Source organism: Pinus tabuliformis, chromosome 5_1 (genome assembly GCF_031772625.1).
Source record: "Pinus tabuliformis cultivar Carrire ecotype Pingquan chromosome 5_1, CPIR1, whole genome shotgun sequence".
NCBI lineage: Eukaryota > Viridiplantae > Streptophyta > Pinopsida > Pinales > Pinaceae > Pinus > Pinus tabuliformis.
In genome coordinates this window covers 230,304,793-230,319,752 of record NC_142305.1, presented here as the reverse complement: position 1 = coordinate 230,319,752, position 14,960 = coordinate 230,304,793, and positions in this window count along the sequence as shown.

The window sequence follows — 14,960 nt, the reverse complement described above, 5'->3', positions numbered from 1 at the left end:
ACACCTCATAAAGATTGCTCGTAAGTGGACAAGGTGATCAGCTCGATGTAAAGAATGAGCAGGCAAATCATCGAGATACGGTTGCACAATGTGCTTGATGTCATGAAATGCATAAGACATCGCCCGTTGAAAAGTGGCCCCGGCATTCTTAAGCCCAAAAGGTAATTTGCAATAAGCAAATGTCCCCCATGGACAAATGAATGCCGTTTTTGGTTGGTCGGCAGGTAGAATATTGATTTGATTATAGCCCGAAAAACCATCCATAAAGGAAAACATTTCACTTCCGGCACAATCATCAATAATTTGATCGATATAAGGCGTAGGATAGTTGTCTTTTGGACAAGCTCGATTTATCCCTATAGTCGATACAGATTCTTATTGTTCCTTGTTTCTTGTTGACCGGAACAATATTCGATACCCAATCCGTTAACGGGATCGGATAAATGAAACCTGCTTTCAACAGCTTTTCGACTTCTGCTTTAATCGCAGCCGCTTTCCGAGGGTGAATCTGACGCAACCGTTGCCGGACGGGTTTAGCATCCGGGTAGGTCTTTATTTCATGAACAACAATGGCAGGATCGATTCCCGGCATTTCCTCGTAAGACCAGGCAAACACATCGCGGAATTCTTGGAATAGGGCCTTGTAAGTTTGGATTTCATCTTCTGTACATGAGGCACCTATATGAATGTTCTCCTCAATTCCGGGCTTCACTGAAATATCAATGGGAATAGTACGAGAAATATTCCCTAAATTCAACTCTGAATCAGAATGTTTCGTTGGATTCTGAGCGTCTTTGACATATTCAGCGGTAAAGATAGATGAAAAATCATTTTCAAAAGCATCATCCTTAGGTAAAAACGAAGATCTGTGATGGAGATCTTCCCATGGTAGATCGTCTACACTTAGGATTTCGCGAAGTTGTTCGTCAGATGACACGACTTCGGGAAACGCTATCCGTTCTAAGGTTGAGGTGAAAAGTGATTCTTCACTGACCACATTCATTTGGTCGATTTCGGTTGAACGCGAGTCGGTAAAAGACATGACAGCTTCATAAGCAATTTCATATGGACTCAAAGGCATAGCATCACCGAATGAGTCTATCTCAGATTCAGATGGGACAATCCAAGGATCATCATAAATAATGTTTTCTGATGTAATCATATGAATTGATGCAAATGAAGGGTCTGCGTTGATTGGAGGGAAAGGAAAAGTTCCCAGTAAACCGGAATCTTTAACTAAACCTACGCCAACGTCCCTATAAGGGATTGTCGTCTTACCGACATGCTGGATACTCTCTGAAGAGGCTGGGTCGGATGAAAAGTATGTCAGCTGATCAATAGTCACGATCTTACCGTTATGTGGAAACTTTATTACTCTGAAGACCGATGAAACGACCGCTGTCATAGCATATGACCAACTTCGACCCAAAAGAAGGTTGTAGTCTAGAGGGGCATCAACCACCTCCACATCCAGACTAACGGTTTTACCTTCTACCCCTATAGGCAATTCCTGTAGAATACCAAACGGACGGAACCCACGGCCATCAAAGGCCTTAAGGATGGTCGGGGATTGGTTCAACGAAGGAGAACCAAGCGATCTCCAACATTGAATCGACATAATACACGTAGAAGCTCCCTCATCAATCACAGTCCGATGAATAGGCCTGTTTTTGACTATCACTGGAATTTGGAAAGCCATTTGATGGGGTAGACGCGGTGTACTATTTTCTAGATCGAAGATTATCAGGTTCGGGTCCTGAACATCAACAGCTCCGATAGCCGACAAAAGTAATTTTCGTTGTGCTGGGCATGATTGCAGCACTTCTAAAGCCGACATTGCTGAGGGTGAAACAGCTAAGTCCTCAACAATGTTGTAATTCTGGGCTGCTCTCGCATGTGGATTGAAAGCAGACCTTCGAAGTACACCCTTGGCGGGCGGTTTAATTACTAAGTCCGGGTTAGGTTTCTCGATCTGTAGTGGATCGGAACCAGGAGCTGAGGTTGATGGGTTAGAGTGAGAAGATTCTGCTTCCTTACCATCAACAGGATTCTTACTACCATAATCTTGCGATCGAGTCGCAATCCTCACATGAGACATCATCAAAATGGGTTCTTCACTGGCATTCGAGGAAGAACCTATCATCTTATTCTCCTGCTCTGGAAATGGATTTTTTAACACAGCAGGAGTGGGAGAACCTTTGACTATTTTCACAACCTCGGCCCGATGAGGGCAATCTCTCGTAAAATGATCCTCTTCACAAATAAGACAAGGATATCGAGGTTTGCGCTTTTCGTCATTGGTTTCCGACTTTTCCGTTTTCTCCTTCGGAGCCTTGTCTGCTTTAGCCTTCTTCTTTCCTTTCTTCTTTCCACCGTTTTTTGATTTGGCCGTAGATGACTCTACAGCGTGAATATCGGCGGTAAGTTCAGGAGAAGACTCTCCTGTCGGGGAATCAGGCAAAGTGATAATAGGAGTAGTTGAAGCCTTGGAAGACTTCTTCTTGCTCTTTGTATTCACGATACCAATCATACCATCAGCGGCATGAGATCCCGAAGGAGCAGCAGCGATTTGATTCGACTTTGGAAGATCTGGAATCTTCTCGTGTAACGTACCCGACTGAGTGTAAACTAAGTCAAGGTATTGCGCCTGAGCAATGACTTGCTCCTCAGTAACTACTCCGGCCTTAGCTACATCTTCAGTAATCTTCGGTAATAATGATTTAACAAACCATTCAGCTAAGATTTGGTCCGGGATAAAAACTTTCACTAACCTTCTTCGACGTCTCCACTCATGAATGTGATCAGAAATATACGTGGACGTTGATTGTTTTAGTGAAGTTAATAACTCCGTGCCGTTATCGTATCTGACCGGCAACTGAAAGTGAGTTAAGAACGAGGTAGCTAACTGGCTAAAATTGTAAAAAGAGGCCCGTGGTAACTCAATGTACCACTTGGCCGCGAGACCAATGAGTGTACGCTGGAAAAGACGTAAGCGGATCGAATCATCCGAGATAGAATTTGAAGCACACCAGAGGTGGTAAGTCATCACATGATTGGACGGATCCTCTCCAGACTTACCTTCGAACTTGGGTATATCACTGGGCAACTTATTTGGCATTGGCGGCCAGAACGGAAGATATTGAATTGGATCGTTCGTTAGGCGCGTCAAGTCTGGTAAATCCAAAGTTGCGATAAACGGTAACTGCCGGTTAGGATCTCTAAAACTCTGGGTCACAAGACCAGTCCCAGGAGGAGGATATCCAGGATAACTAGGAACAGGAGTCGCATTTGGGATATTATATCCTCCTGGAAAACCAGGATTAACCGGACCGTACTGGGGTTGTTGAGGTTGTTGATAAGTGTACCCAGGATACGGTTGATACTGGTAAACCGGCTGTTGGACAGCTTGCCCAGGTTGGTACTGTCCCTGGTACGGTTGTTGAACAAATTGAGGTTGAGTAGTGACAACCGTACTTATACCAGGCTGACCTGTAGGCATCTGGACCGTGGTTTGAATCGTAGATCCAGACAACGGTAAAGATGTCTGAGGAGTGGTTACAGAGACAGTAGAAACCGGAGCTGTCGATACTCCAGAAGTAAGTGCGGCAGATGTAGCGGTAGTTGCAGCAGCCGTTTGAGATGGAGTACTAGGTGCAATTGGCGGCTGAGTAACTACCGAAGTTACAGAAGTTTGAACATTTGACTGGACAGGTTGCGGTTGCTGGGGTGGACCAGAAACTACGGGTTGTCCAGCTTGAGGTACCAACTGTATACTTGGCTGCAACACCTGTTGACCCTGTGATGGATCCCACACTAACATTCCGGGGTATTGACCCGTAACAGGTTGAGGATACTGAGATCCATAACCGGATTGAGGATAGGATTGATAATTGTAAGGTGCAGTTCCCATACCTTGAACATATGACTGACCTTGAGGTGGTTGATAACCTTGACTCGAGTATTGACCTTGAGGTTGATAACCTTGAGGTAAATACGGATACTGGGGTTGACCTTGACCTTGAGGTTGATACCCTTGAGGTTGATACCCTTGGGGTTGATACCCTTGAGGTTGCCATCCTTGAGGTTGCCATCCTTGAGGTTGATATTGATACTGAGGTTGACCCTGGGGTACATATTGAGGCTGGGGTTGACCTTGAGGCATGTATTGCACCATAGGTACATACTGACCTTGAGGTTGCCCCCCAGACACGATTTGTGTACCTTGAGGTTGCCCCCAGGCGTTAACTGAGGTTGCCCCCCAGGCGGTAATTGGCCACCTTGAGGTTGGGAAACGGGAACTGAACCTGACATCATGTAAATGTCTCCTACACCCAATGGTATATTACCATTGTTTCCAGCTAATAACCCATGATCAATGGGTTGAGGAGATGCCCCCGCAAAGGTACCAGAAAGTGATTGATACCCGGTGGGAACAGAAGGACCGCCGTGTAAGAAAGATTCAGGACTTTGAGTAAACACGGACGACTGACCAGACATATTTACAGGAGTATAAATACCTCCAGGTGGAAAAGGAGTACGAGGTGTAGAAAAACCTACCCCTGAGTTGTCTAAATAATTGGTTAACGAAAGGTACCAAGTAGTACTTCTAGGAGGACTGTAAAAGATAGATTCACGCTCCCTTAGATCAATAGTAAGTTGATCTTCAAGGTTAGAGACGCCTATTTCTTCCTCTGGAGCAAGTTCTTCAATAGCAATCAAACCAGTAGGAAGATTTTCGGTGATAACTCGTTCTACTCTAGGTGAATCTGGAACACTAGAAGTCGGAGTAACAGGTTCAGATATTTCAGGTTCTTCGCCTGTATCACTAGCAGACGAAAAACTACCAACAAGCTCAGAAACTGTAACAGCTTCGGGATTATAACCTGTCTCTAAGCCTTGGTAATCTGAATGGACTACCAAGGAAGATTCTCCTTCTTCAGGTGAACCTACTCTACTGCCACTAGGAGGAGTTACAAGGACCTTTAAACCTTCTAGATTACCGGGGTCGTCTCGAGGAGGTGACCCCCTAAGTCTACGGGATCTTCTCAACAATTCGGCCACAGAAACAACTTCAGGAGACTGGCCCCGAAGTCTACGGGACTGTCTCGGTAATTCCGCCACAGCTAAAAAATTTTAACTACTACACACGAAAACAAAGTAAAATCTCAAATCAAACCACCTAAAGTCTCTAAAGAACCAAACAAATTTGAATCACACGCCTAAAGAATCTAGGGCGTCAAACCAAGCACAAACAGTAGCCTTCCAGACCGAAAACGCTAGTTGGTGATGAAGCCCAACATCGCCGGATTCAGTACAGAAGTGGCGGGTGGAACAGTTACCCCGACAACCTGCTTAATGAATAGACCGGCACAAGTTCCTCCACTTTAACCGTCTCGAGTGAAGTGAACCCCCCGGAAAATCCAAGTGAGTCTAGCCGACGTCTGCTCCAGGTACAGTGGGATCTTCCCTCCACCGTCACCTCGGTAGAATCCTAAAGATAATGGTCACTAAGGTTACCAACCGCAACAAATGCACCTGGGGGAACAGTCTACACTCCGACAGCACGCAAGGGCAGAGTATCAAGCTCAATCCCCTTGCCGTCTCCTTGACAATAATCCAAGGTTTACCGACAAGTGACCCCTGGCTCCTCGACAATGGTTAATCCGAGGTTTACCGTTTGTAATACGTGCGTGTCTGGCGTCGTTCCCAACGAGGGGGGATTGATCCCCTCACTGGTTCGGACACGAGCTCGTGCTTCTCCTTTAAGAGGAGCTTTCCCAGAGTACAAATGAGACAATTGGATTTATTCTATCACAAGATAAGCTACTTGTTTGGTTTTGTTGTCTTGGAGAGTTAATTACTCACCTACTCCAAGACACTAGCCTGATCTAAATTGGTGTTTCAGAGCCCTAGTAAATAAAAGTTACTACGTCGATTTTACTTTAAGCGTTAATTTTATGGTTTTTCTTAAAGACAAAAGGTAGCGGAAGTGAAACCAATGGTGTGTAGACTCGACTCAAACCACTACAAAGATGCACCTAAGATGATTTACGCTACTTTCCTTTTTCAATGAAATTCTTAACTAAGAGAGTTGAGAGATGCAAATTTTATAGAAAACAACTTTCTTAGTAAAGACAATCAAAGAAACAATTCTCTTTATCTTTCCAAGCATACAAACATGACCACTCTTACGTGCACGAAAAATTCTTTTTCTTTCAAAATGCCTCAAAGCTACTTGAAACAAAACTTTTCAAAGGAGATGTTTTTGTATTTTCTCTTTTTTAATAAAGCATATAAATCTATTTTAACGAAAATCAATCTCAAAAGCTATAAAATCTATGAAAACTTGACTCACAAGCAAATCAAAAAGAAATTTATTCTAAGCAAACCTAACGAGGCAAAAGCCTACAAGGATGATTCTAGGTTGTTTTACTTGACCAAAATCAAGTCAAGGACCAGCTAATGCAGAATCAAAAGACTAGTCAAAACAAAACTCAAATCTTTTTGTTCTTTTTGTAAAATGGAATTCAATACTCAATCAACAAGCACTTCGAAATTTGCCAAAGAGACAACTCAATGGTAAGTTGCTCTCACAGGTAGACTTTATGACAGGTCTGACTTCTAAGAATGCTGACAAAACCAGAGAGATCTAAGGCTTGACAACTTCTACCGCCAAAGTCACTACAAGACCTACTCAAAAATCAAACCCTAGGGCTTAAACTTCTATGAAATCCACTAAAACACTCAATGCTATCGAAACAAGTTCAGGTGAAGATCTTTGACAAGAGACTAATGGATCTGGGCAGTAAAAACTAAGAAAAAGAAAAATCTAAGAGAAAAAATGCAAAAAATGGAATTTTCTTAAATTTTAGCAGGGGACGCAGGCAACCCGTTAAGACAGGTGCGGGCCCGCTCTGTGCACACAGCGACAGTGCGTCCAGGGACGCACTGTGCAATACTCAGAGGGTGCGTCCTACTAGAAAATTCAAGAAAAACTAAATTGAATCTAACCCTAAGCTAACCCACCCAAAAACAAAGTCACAGAGCCAAAAACCAGAAAATAAATGACTTTTCTCAGAGCAAAGTTGCATACAAAGGAAAAGACTTTCACATCAATGGAGTCCCCAGCGGAGTCGCCAATTTGTCAGGCGGAAAGAGTTGATTGTGCGGACACAACCAACCTCCCTAGGAGCCTAAGACTCTCTAGTGACAAACAAGACAAACAAGAGCAATCCTTCTCTAAACATGCATTTACTATATAAGAAATCAAGTGTTTAGATCCTACCTGTAATCCAACGTTGTTGTAGCAGTCCAGCTCCGCTGATCCGGATGAGCTCCTCCTTCACTTTGAAACCTGCATCCACTAACAATCAAACGATTAAATAGCACTTGATAATCTCATAGAATAAAACATATTTAACACATAGACCAAGGAGTACATGAAACAACTCATAAATAACAAGTTATTGAGAAGAATGGACTCATTTGCATTAATAGGTAACAAAAGGAACAAATACAACCTGAGCCTTGGTGTTGTGCAAGTCCCTCCCAGGGTCCATCAAGAGTTCTCCTTTACTTTGACAAAGCTCACCCACTTCCAAATAGAACAAGCAAAGATGGCAATCTCTCCTCACAAGCTTCTAAATGGGAGTCCTAATTCCAGCAACATCTACCCTTAGAAATGTTTAGCTTCCAACCCCTTCTCCTTCTGGCCCAATGCCTGTATTTATAGTGCTCAAGAGGAAGTTAATCAGGTCCACCATCAATGGGATAATCCCCTCTTTGGATGGGATAGCTCCCTTATTGATGGGATAAGTTCCTCTTTGGTAGGGGTGCATGAACCATCTGGAGGCGCTCAATACACGTCGAACAACCTTCTAGAATGCTCTAGAAATGACCACAAGTAACTTTTTAAAGATGAAACTTGCGCATTTTGACCTTTACACGGGGACGCACCTGTCCCTTTACATACAGAGCGTCCAAAGACGCAGCTTTTGTGAACATTGGATGCGTACCCGCAGGTAAGGTTGAGAGAACCTGCGTACCCAGAGATAAATACATTTATAAAGACTTTCTCTCTTTTTGGAGTTTGACATGGAGAGTAGAGGCATAAGACTTGCCTAAGAGGATAGCATGACTGTTGATAGAGCCATACTAACTGTAAATAGTCATGGTGACATTTTTTAGTGTAGCACCTGGGCAGGGGGTATTTGTTCTTAAGCGTGATTTTTTTCAACGCCTTGTAATCTATACACATCCGCCAAGTCCCATCCTTCTTTGGCACTATGATGATGGGTGACCCACATGGTGATGTACTCGGTTGAATGACACCCTGTTCCAACAACTGCTGCAACTATTTTTTCACCTCACTTTCTTCTATAACAGACTTCCGGTACAACCCAATATTTGGCAATGGGGAGTTTGACAATAGCTAGATCTCATGCTAAACTTCTCTCTTAGGTGGTAACACTTTAGGCTCTGGGAACACATTCTTGTATGCTTCTAAAAACTCCTCCAATTTTTGTTTTTGTTTCTTAGTACACCCATCTAGGGATGCCTTACCTCTTATTGATTTCTCTGCAGACTAACTTTCTCTTAAAAACAATAAAACATACTTCTTACTGGAAGTGATCAATTTCTTGGCTTGGTTGGCACTTACCAATGAAATTTTCGACTTTCCTTTGTGCACGTTAATGATGAATGATTTTCCATACTTGACAAGCCAATACTGGTTGGTTCTCCTCATGAATATTGCATCACATATGTACATGTATGGAATCCCAAACATGACTCTACATACATAAAGGGGAATGAAATTTAGATCTTCTTCATCAATAAAATCAACACTGATAGAAAATCTAATTTTACACTGTTTTATTACCTTCAGCTTTGCATCCTTATTTAACCATCCCAATAGATATGGGTTTGGATGATCATGAACTTCCAGTCCCAGCTTCTTGACCAAATCTACTGCAATGAGATTCACCTATGATCCTAATTGAAATAGAGCATCAATCTTTGTCTTCTTGACCTGTTTCTTTATATGGAAGAGTTTGGTAATTTATTTCTCTTCCTGATGCTAAAGGCTACTTAGATTCACCTCCTTCTGCACTAATGTAAAAATTATCTTCTCATCCACATTCGAGGTGATTTCAACTTGGTTTCTATAATCAATGGCCATGAGATTCTTCTTCTTATTATCTTTCTTCTTGTTCTTTGGATTTAGCTCTAGATGCAACTTCCAACACTTCTCCTCTATATGGCCATCAATGTTGCAGTGGTTGCAATGGTTTCTGGGATCTTTACACTGGTTCATTATGACTACTGTCTTCTTATCTTTTCCCCATTTTTTCTTCTTCTTCCCCCCTTAGAAACTTCTTGTTTCTCCTTTTGCTTCAGTCCACTTGATTAGCTCTCTTCAAGCCTATGTTCTCCAGGTACTGTGCCTGCATAGAAGCCTCATCCTTCAATTTGGGCTTGAACATCATCACTTTCTCATGCAGATGGCAGTGAAAACCCCCCCAAAAAATTGATGAGTACCCCTGGGTTCTTTGGAGAGATAACTAACATTATAGCCATCTTCCTGAATTTTGTGGTGTACTACTGCATACTTTGGCCCAACTTTTTCCTAAAGTAATGCCACTAGATCCACTGGTCCTCCACGTACCCAATGGGATAAAATTGTGACTTAATGAGGGTTTTAAAATCTTCCCACTTAGTCACTTGAGGTTCTCCCTGCAACCTCAGGGTTTCTGTGTGGCTCTCCCACCAAGTCAGTGCATGACCCTCTAATTTCACTGCGCGAATGAGATCTTTTTCTCTTCCTCGATCTGATGGACACTAAAATAAACTTCCAGTTGTTACAACTAGTGTTTTAGCCTCAGAGCATTGATCTCTCCGTGATGCGGCTTGATACCGATTTTTACTTCTATTTTAAAAAGGGATTGATTCACGACACTCGAACTACGCTGATCTTTTCTGGGCTATTTCTTTGGCTAGTTCTCCGTGTCTTCCCGATCTCGTGATCCCCCTTTTGATTTGTCCTCTGCATTCGAACCCCCATCTTCTCCAAATATCCCTAGCTTATTTCTCAGGGCTACCACGAGGAGATTTATATTGCTGTTTATATCCACGACTTGTTGTTCGAGCCACAAAAATCTCACATCTGTAGGATCATGAGGTTCATTTATAGATTCGTCGACCATGATTAGGGTTTTATAATTTTCGGCTTCGTCGATCTAGATCCCTACAATCTCCACAAAATACCCAAAGAAACCTGCTATGATACCAAATGATCCACAAAATTCCATGGATATTCCACTGGACAGTTTTCGATAACATATCTGATATTATTATATTAAAAATATGAGATTCTACACTATTATAGTTTTATTTAATTTATAGATCTGTAGATTTTACTGTAATTAGTGCATGCATGCGAATGGAAATTATGTAGAAAAATAGAGAATGAAAAATAAGCTCACGCACACATAAGACACAAAATATGCCCTCTTGGAAACCCTTTTAGGAGAAAACTCAGCTAGAAGGTGAGGCCACTTCGCTCTCTTTCTCTGTCTAGAAATATGACTGCATCTACAAAGAAGTAATGCCCGTGGCCCGTGGGCTGCTACAATTCACAGATCTTTTGTGTGGCTCTACCTCCTATCCCTCTTGCCTATCTTATCTCAGCTATGGAACAAAATTCTCTCGACAAAATGGAATGCCTCTTCCTCCTAGTGGCTTGGTTATAACACAACCTGATAGCCTATTAGTGGTTAATTTTGACTACATCAACTCTTAAATAGAGTTACAATATAGACTCTTCTAGATTCATTTCCATCATAATCACGTGGCTATCCCATTTTTGATGAATAATGGGGGTTGATGCAACATCCTCCTGAACTATAGGTGTGAAAACAGGAATGTTAACTTTTGAGTGGAAAAACTTTTACATACGGACTTTGACTAATGTGCTTCTTACGCCATTGGAAATATCTTTATGTGTAGAACAATATGAAATGGTGCTGCACAAAAGCGGAAAAATTTAACCCCCAAAACACGTCATTTGATGCCTCAACATGCTCCCGGAAGATTTCAGACCTTGTTTTTCCAAAAATGGGTCCCGTCGGTAAAAATGGTCCCGTGAGTTGATTCCTCCAAATTTTCCACTCCAAATGCATCAAGATGGATGAAAAAAATATAATGATCCAATCCGTATCAACTATCTAAATGACATAATGATATATTTCAATTTATTCACAGATGTTCATGCAAACACATCACCTAATAAATATGTTACACACACACACACACACACACACACACATATAGTAGAGGGAGGCGGTGCAATGGCTAGGTTTCCTCTGTCTATGTATTTTCCTTCGCTAGTCGATCAGATAAAGACATCAAATCCACCTCATGTGTCATCGCCAGGGCTCGATCCCACTACTCACGAATATAGATCTGATAAAGGAATTTTTGATGGGTTCAAATACTAGTACCGACCTCTTGTGTGGGGATGGAGACTGAAAGTCCAAAAGTTCGATAGATTCAATCACCAGTCCATGAAGATAGAATTTCTACTCTTCCAATATTTCTATGAGGGCATTGAAGGAAACGAGGGACACCACAACCATGAACTGGGCCTGGATCTCTTCAGGATTATGGTGGCTCTATCACAGAACTTATTTCGTTGCTCATTCATAACCACAAAAGCAATTTTAGTCAGATATAAAGTCAAAACACCAGATCTAGCAAAAACTCATCCACCTGTATTGATTATCTTCATAGATCCACGGTTACAAAGACTAGATCTAGATAATCACTATCCACTGAGTGAATTCAGATGCCAAAATGGAGAAGCAGAACTAGATCTAGGGAGTCTGTTTCGTTTCTTGCTGGATCAAATTTTCTCTCCATCATAATGGGTGGTTTCACTGATCTGGCCATCGCTTGCTCATCTCTTGTCTAGATCCAGTCAATAGAAGGTGGGAGATATTTAACAGTTCACGTTTCCCTTGGAAAACCTGTGGACCACAACTTTTACCTTGGGATCTCTCGATACCTATGAAAAAAGAACTTCTGGTAAAGAAAATTCCACCAGACCTTCATCATATACTCAAGGAATTTTTTTCTATGGAAGTTCTAGGATCGCAATACATAATCGAATATGGGAGATGAGTGATATAAAACTATAATTAGGAATACACACACATCAGATTTGGATCTGATCCAAATCCTTATCAGAACTTTGCAAGGGAAGACTATTTGACAGCAGATCTATAATGGGATGTGGATACAAGACCTAAAGTGCAAGATTTAAAAATAAATGGGTATATCAGAAAGTATGCAAAACTTGACTCATGCAAGGCAAATACTACAAGAGAACCTTGAGCTATAGGACTATGCCATTGCTACTGATTTGACCATCATCCTCAACCTGAGATTGCGAGGAGGATGCTTTGGGACTGGCTCAAAGGGTACAAGCTCTTTCAAGGATGCAGCCAAAGGGAAGGAGAAATCCCAAGCCAAACCAACACCATTTCCAAATCTTCCTGGGCCCTATATCGTGGAGAAAAAAGTCTCAGGCACCACATTTGATAGTCACTTTGCCTGAGGTAAATGAGCTTTATGTAGATTTCCATACCAAAGTAGTCATATGTAGATTTAATGGATTTTGGCCTAAATCAGACATTCTACATTAATGGATATTATCTACATGGACATCAAACTGTGATGTTCATCTATGTTCCAAGGGGTTTTTTATTGTCAGATTTGAAACAATAAAAGATAAGGACTATGCCCTAAATGAGGAACCATGGTTTTGGGGCAATGTAGGGCTCTTCATGACACCTTGGTTCCCAAGTTTTGACGCTACCACCATGGTGGTATCCAAAATTCTTGTATGGTTCATGATACATAATCTACCACTGCATTTTTGGCACCACATAGTATTAGAAGGAATTGGGAACTCCCTGGGGAAATTTCTTAAGATTGATGCAGATAGACTTTCAAAAGGCATTTTTACCTTTGCCAGAATCTACGTTGAAGTAGATCTTAGCCAATGTTTACCTAATCGCATTATGTTGGTTAACAACAATATTCAGTGGACACAACCACTAGATTATGAAAATATGGCATTCCACTATCGTGGATGTCTACAGAGAAGACACCTTCAAAGTGCACGCCCACAAGCTAAAAAAGATCTGAAAAGAATTAAGAAACAATCACAGAAGCCAAAAGGTTGGAAATGAATTGGACCCCTGTACGAGGCAATAGATGAAGAAGAACTCCCAGAAAATACACAAACAATAATGAACAAATCACCCAGAACATCTCATAGAAGGACGCGATCGAGCACAACTCCGCATTAATTCCGAGGTCAACCATCCCACAACAGTAGAGTGAGTAGCACACCCCTAGGAAATAGGTAAGTGGAAAAAAATGAAAACATGAATCCAAAGGCTCTAATTTTGAGAAAGAACTCCCAGAAACTAAAAAAGAGAATCAAATGTTTATTGTAACGTCCACACCCAACACTAGTGGTTGGCGAAAAGTGGAAAAAAAGAAAAGTAGAAAATAATAGATTAGTTTGTTGGATGATTTTCTATAGATCTTGAGAAATCAGGATTTGCTTATTATGCATATGCTCTTTAGCATCTACAACATGTAATTTTGGTCATTATGATTTTCCTTGGGAAAAGAAGGAAAAAATATTCGAGTAGATAGCATTTTATTAGGTATGTAAGATCTAATATCTAATAAAATCATAAAGTATGTGTATATATATATATATATATATAAATATATATGAGAAAGAAAGAGAGAGAGAGAGAGAGGAGAGACCTTATGATTTTATGAGATATTAGATCTTACTTCTGGGAGTAAAATTAAATTTTACTAGAAAACTTATGATTCTATGATATTTACTCTTAAGAATGACCAAAAACTTTCTTGCAAATATTCTTTATATTAAATGTGTTTTAGTGTTACAATAAAACTTAAAAGTGTTTTTATTGAGTAAGAGCTCTTTTTGATTGAATAAGAGCTCTTTTTTCTTAGATACGAGGAAATATATTAACAATCCTACAATAAAACTTAAAAGTGTTTTTATTGAGTAAGAGCTCTTTTTGATTGAATAAGAGCTATTTTTTTCTTAGATACAAGGAAATATATTAACAATCCAAATTTTAGATGCATTTGAGAAGAGTAAAAGTCAACTCCTTACCCAATACATCATTTTAAGTGATGTGATTTTTGTTAGATAATAATGATGAGTCAATTTTTATTCACCATGACTCTTCTCACTATTAACTAAATCATAAGTAATTTGATGATATATATTTTAAAGATTATGCAATTTTAATAATTCATATTTGCAATTTCAAAATTCTTCTAAATTTTTAACTCAATTGATGTGCAACTAGGTATATAGAAAGATAGTGTTATTCCCCCATGGTTCTAGACTAGGTCCTAATGCGAATTGAACCTTGCTCAATTGTGAAAAATTCCTCACTTTCTACCACTTGATCCAATCTATTTGGAAAAGTGAGGGTGAATAATTAATAATGAGGACAATTGTTAATAATTTTTTAAATTTATTTTTTATAATCATCCTTTAATTGATTAAAATTTACATATAATTAGTCAAAGGATCTTAGCTTAAGTGTTTAATGAACAATTTATTTCCCTAACTGCATGGGTTAAAAAAACAAAAGATTAACTATATATATATATATATATATATATAGATATGAGTAAGATATTAAATAACCACCATGGTAGTATTTGTTTCAAATAAGGGATTAAGGTTAAATTCTATTAAAAACTACATTGCCTCATTAGAGGTAGTTTTAGTGATGATCACAAAGGATATTGACATTTTCCTGGATACTATTTAGGTTGAAACCACCTTTTGACTTTGGAGTAATATTTAAAATGAATTTTGATTAACAAATAAC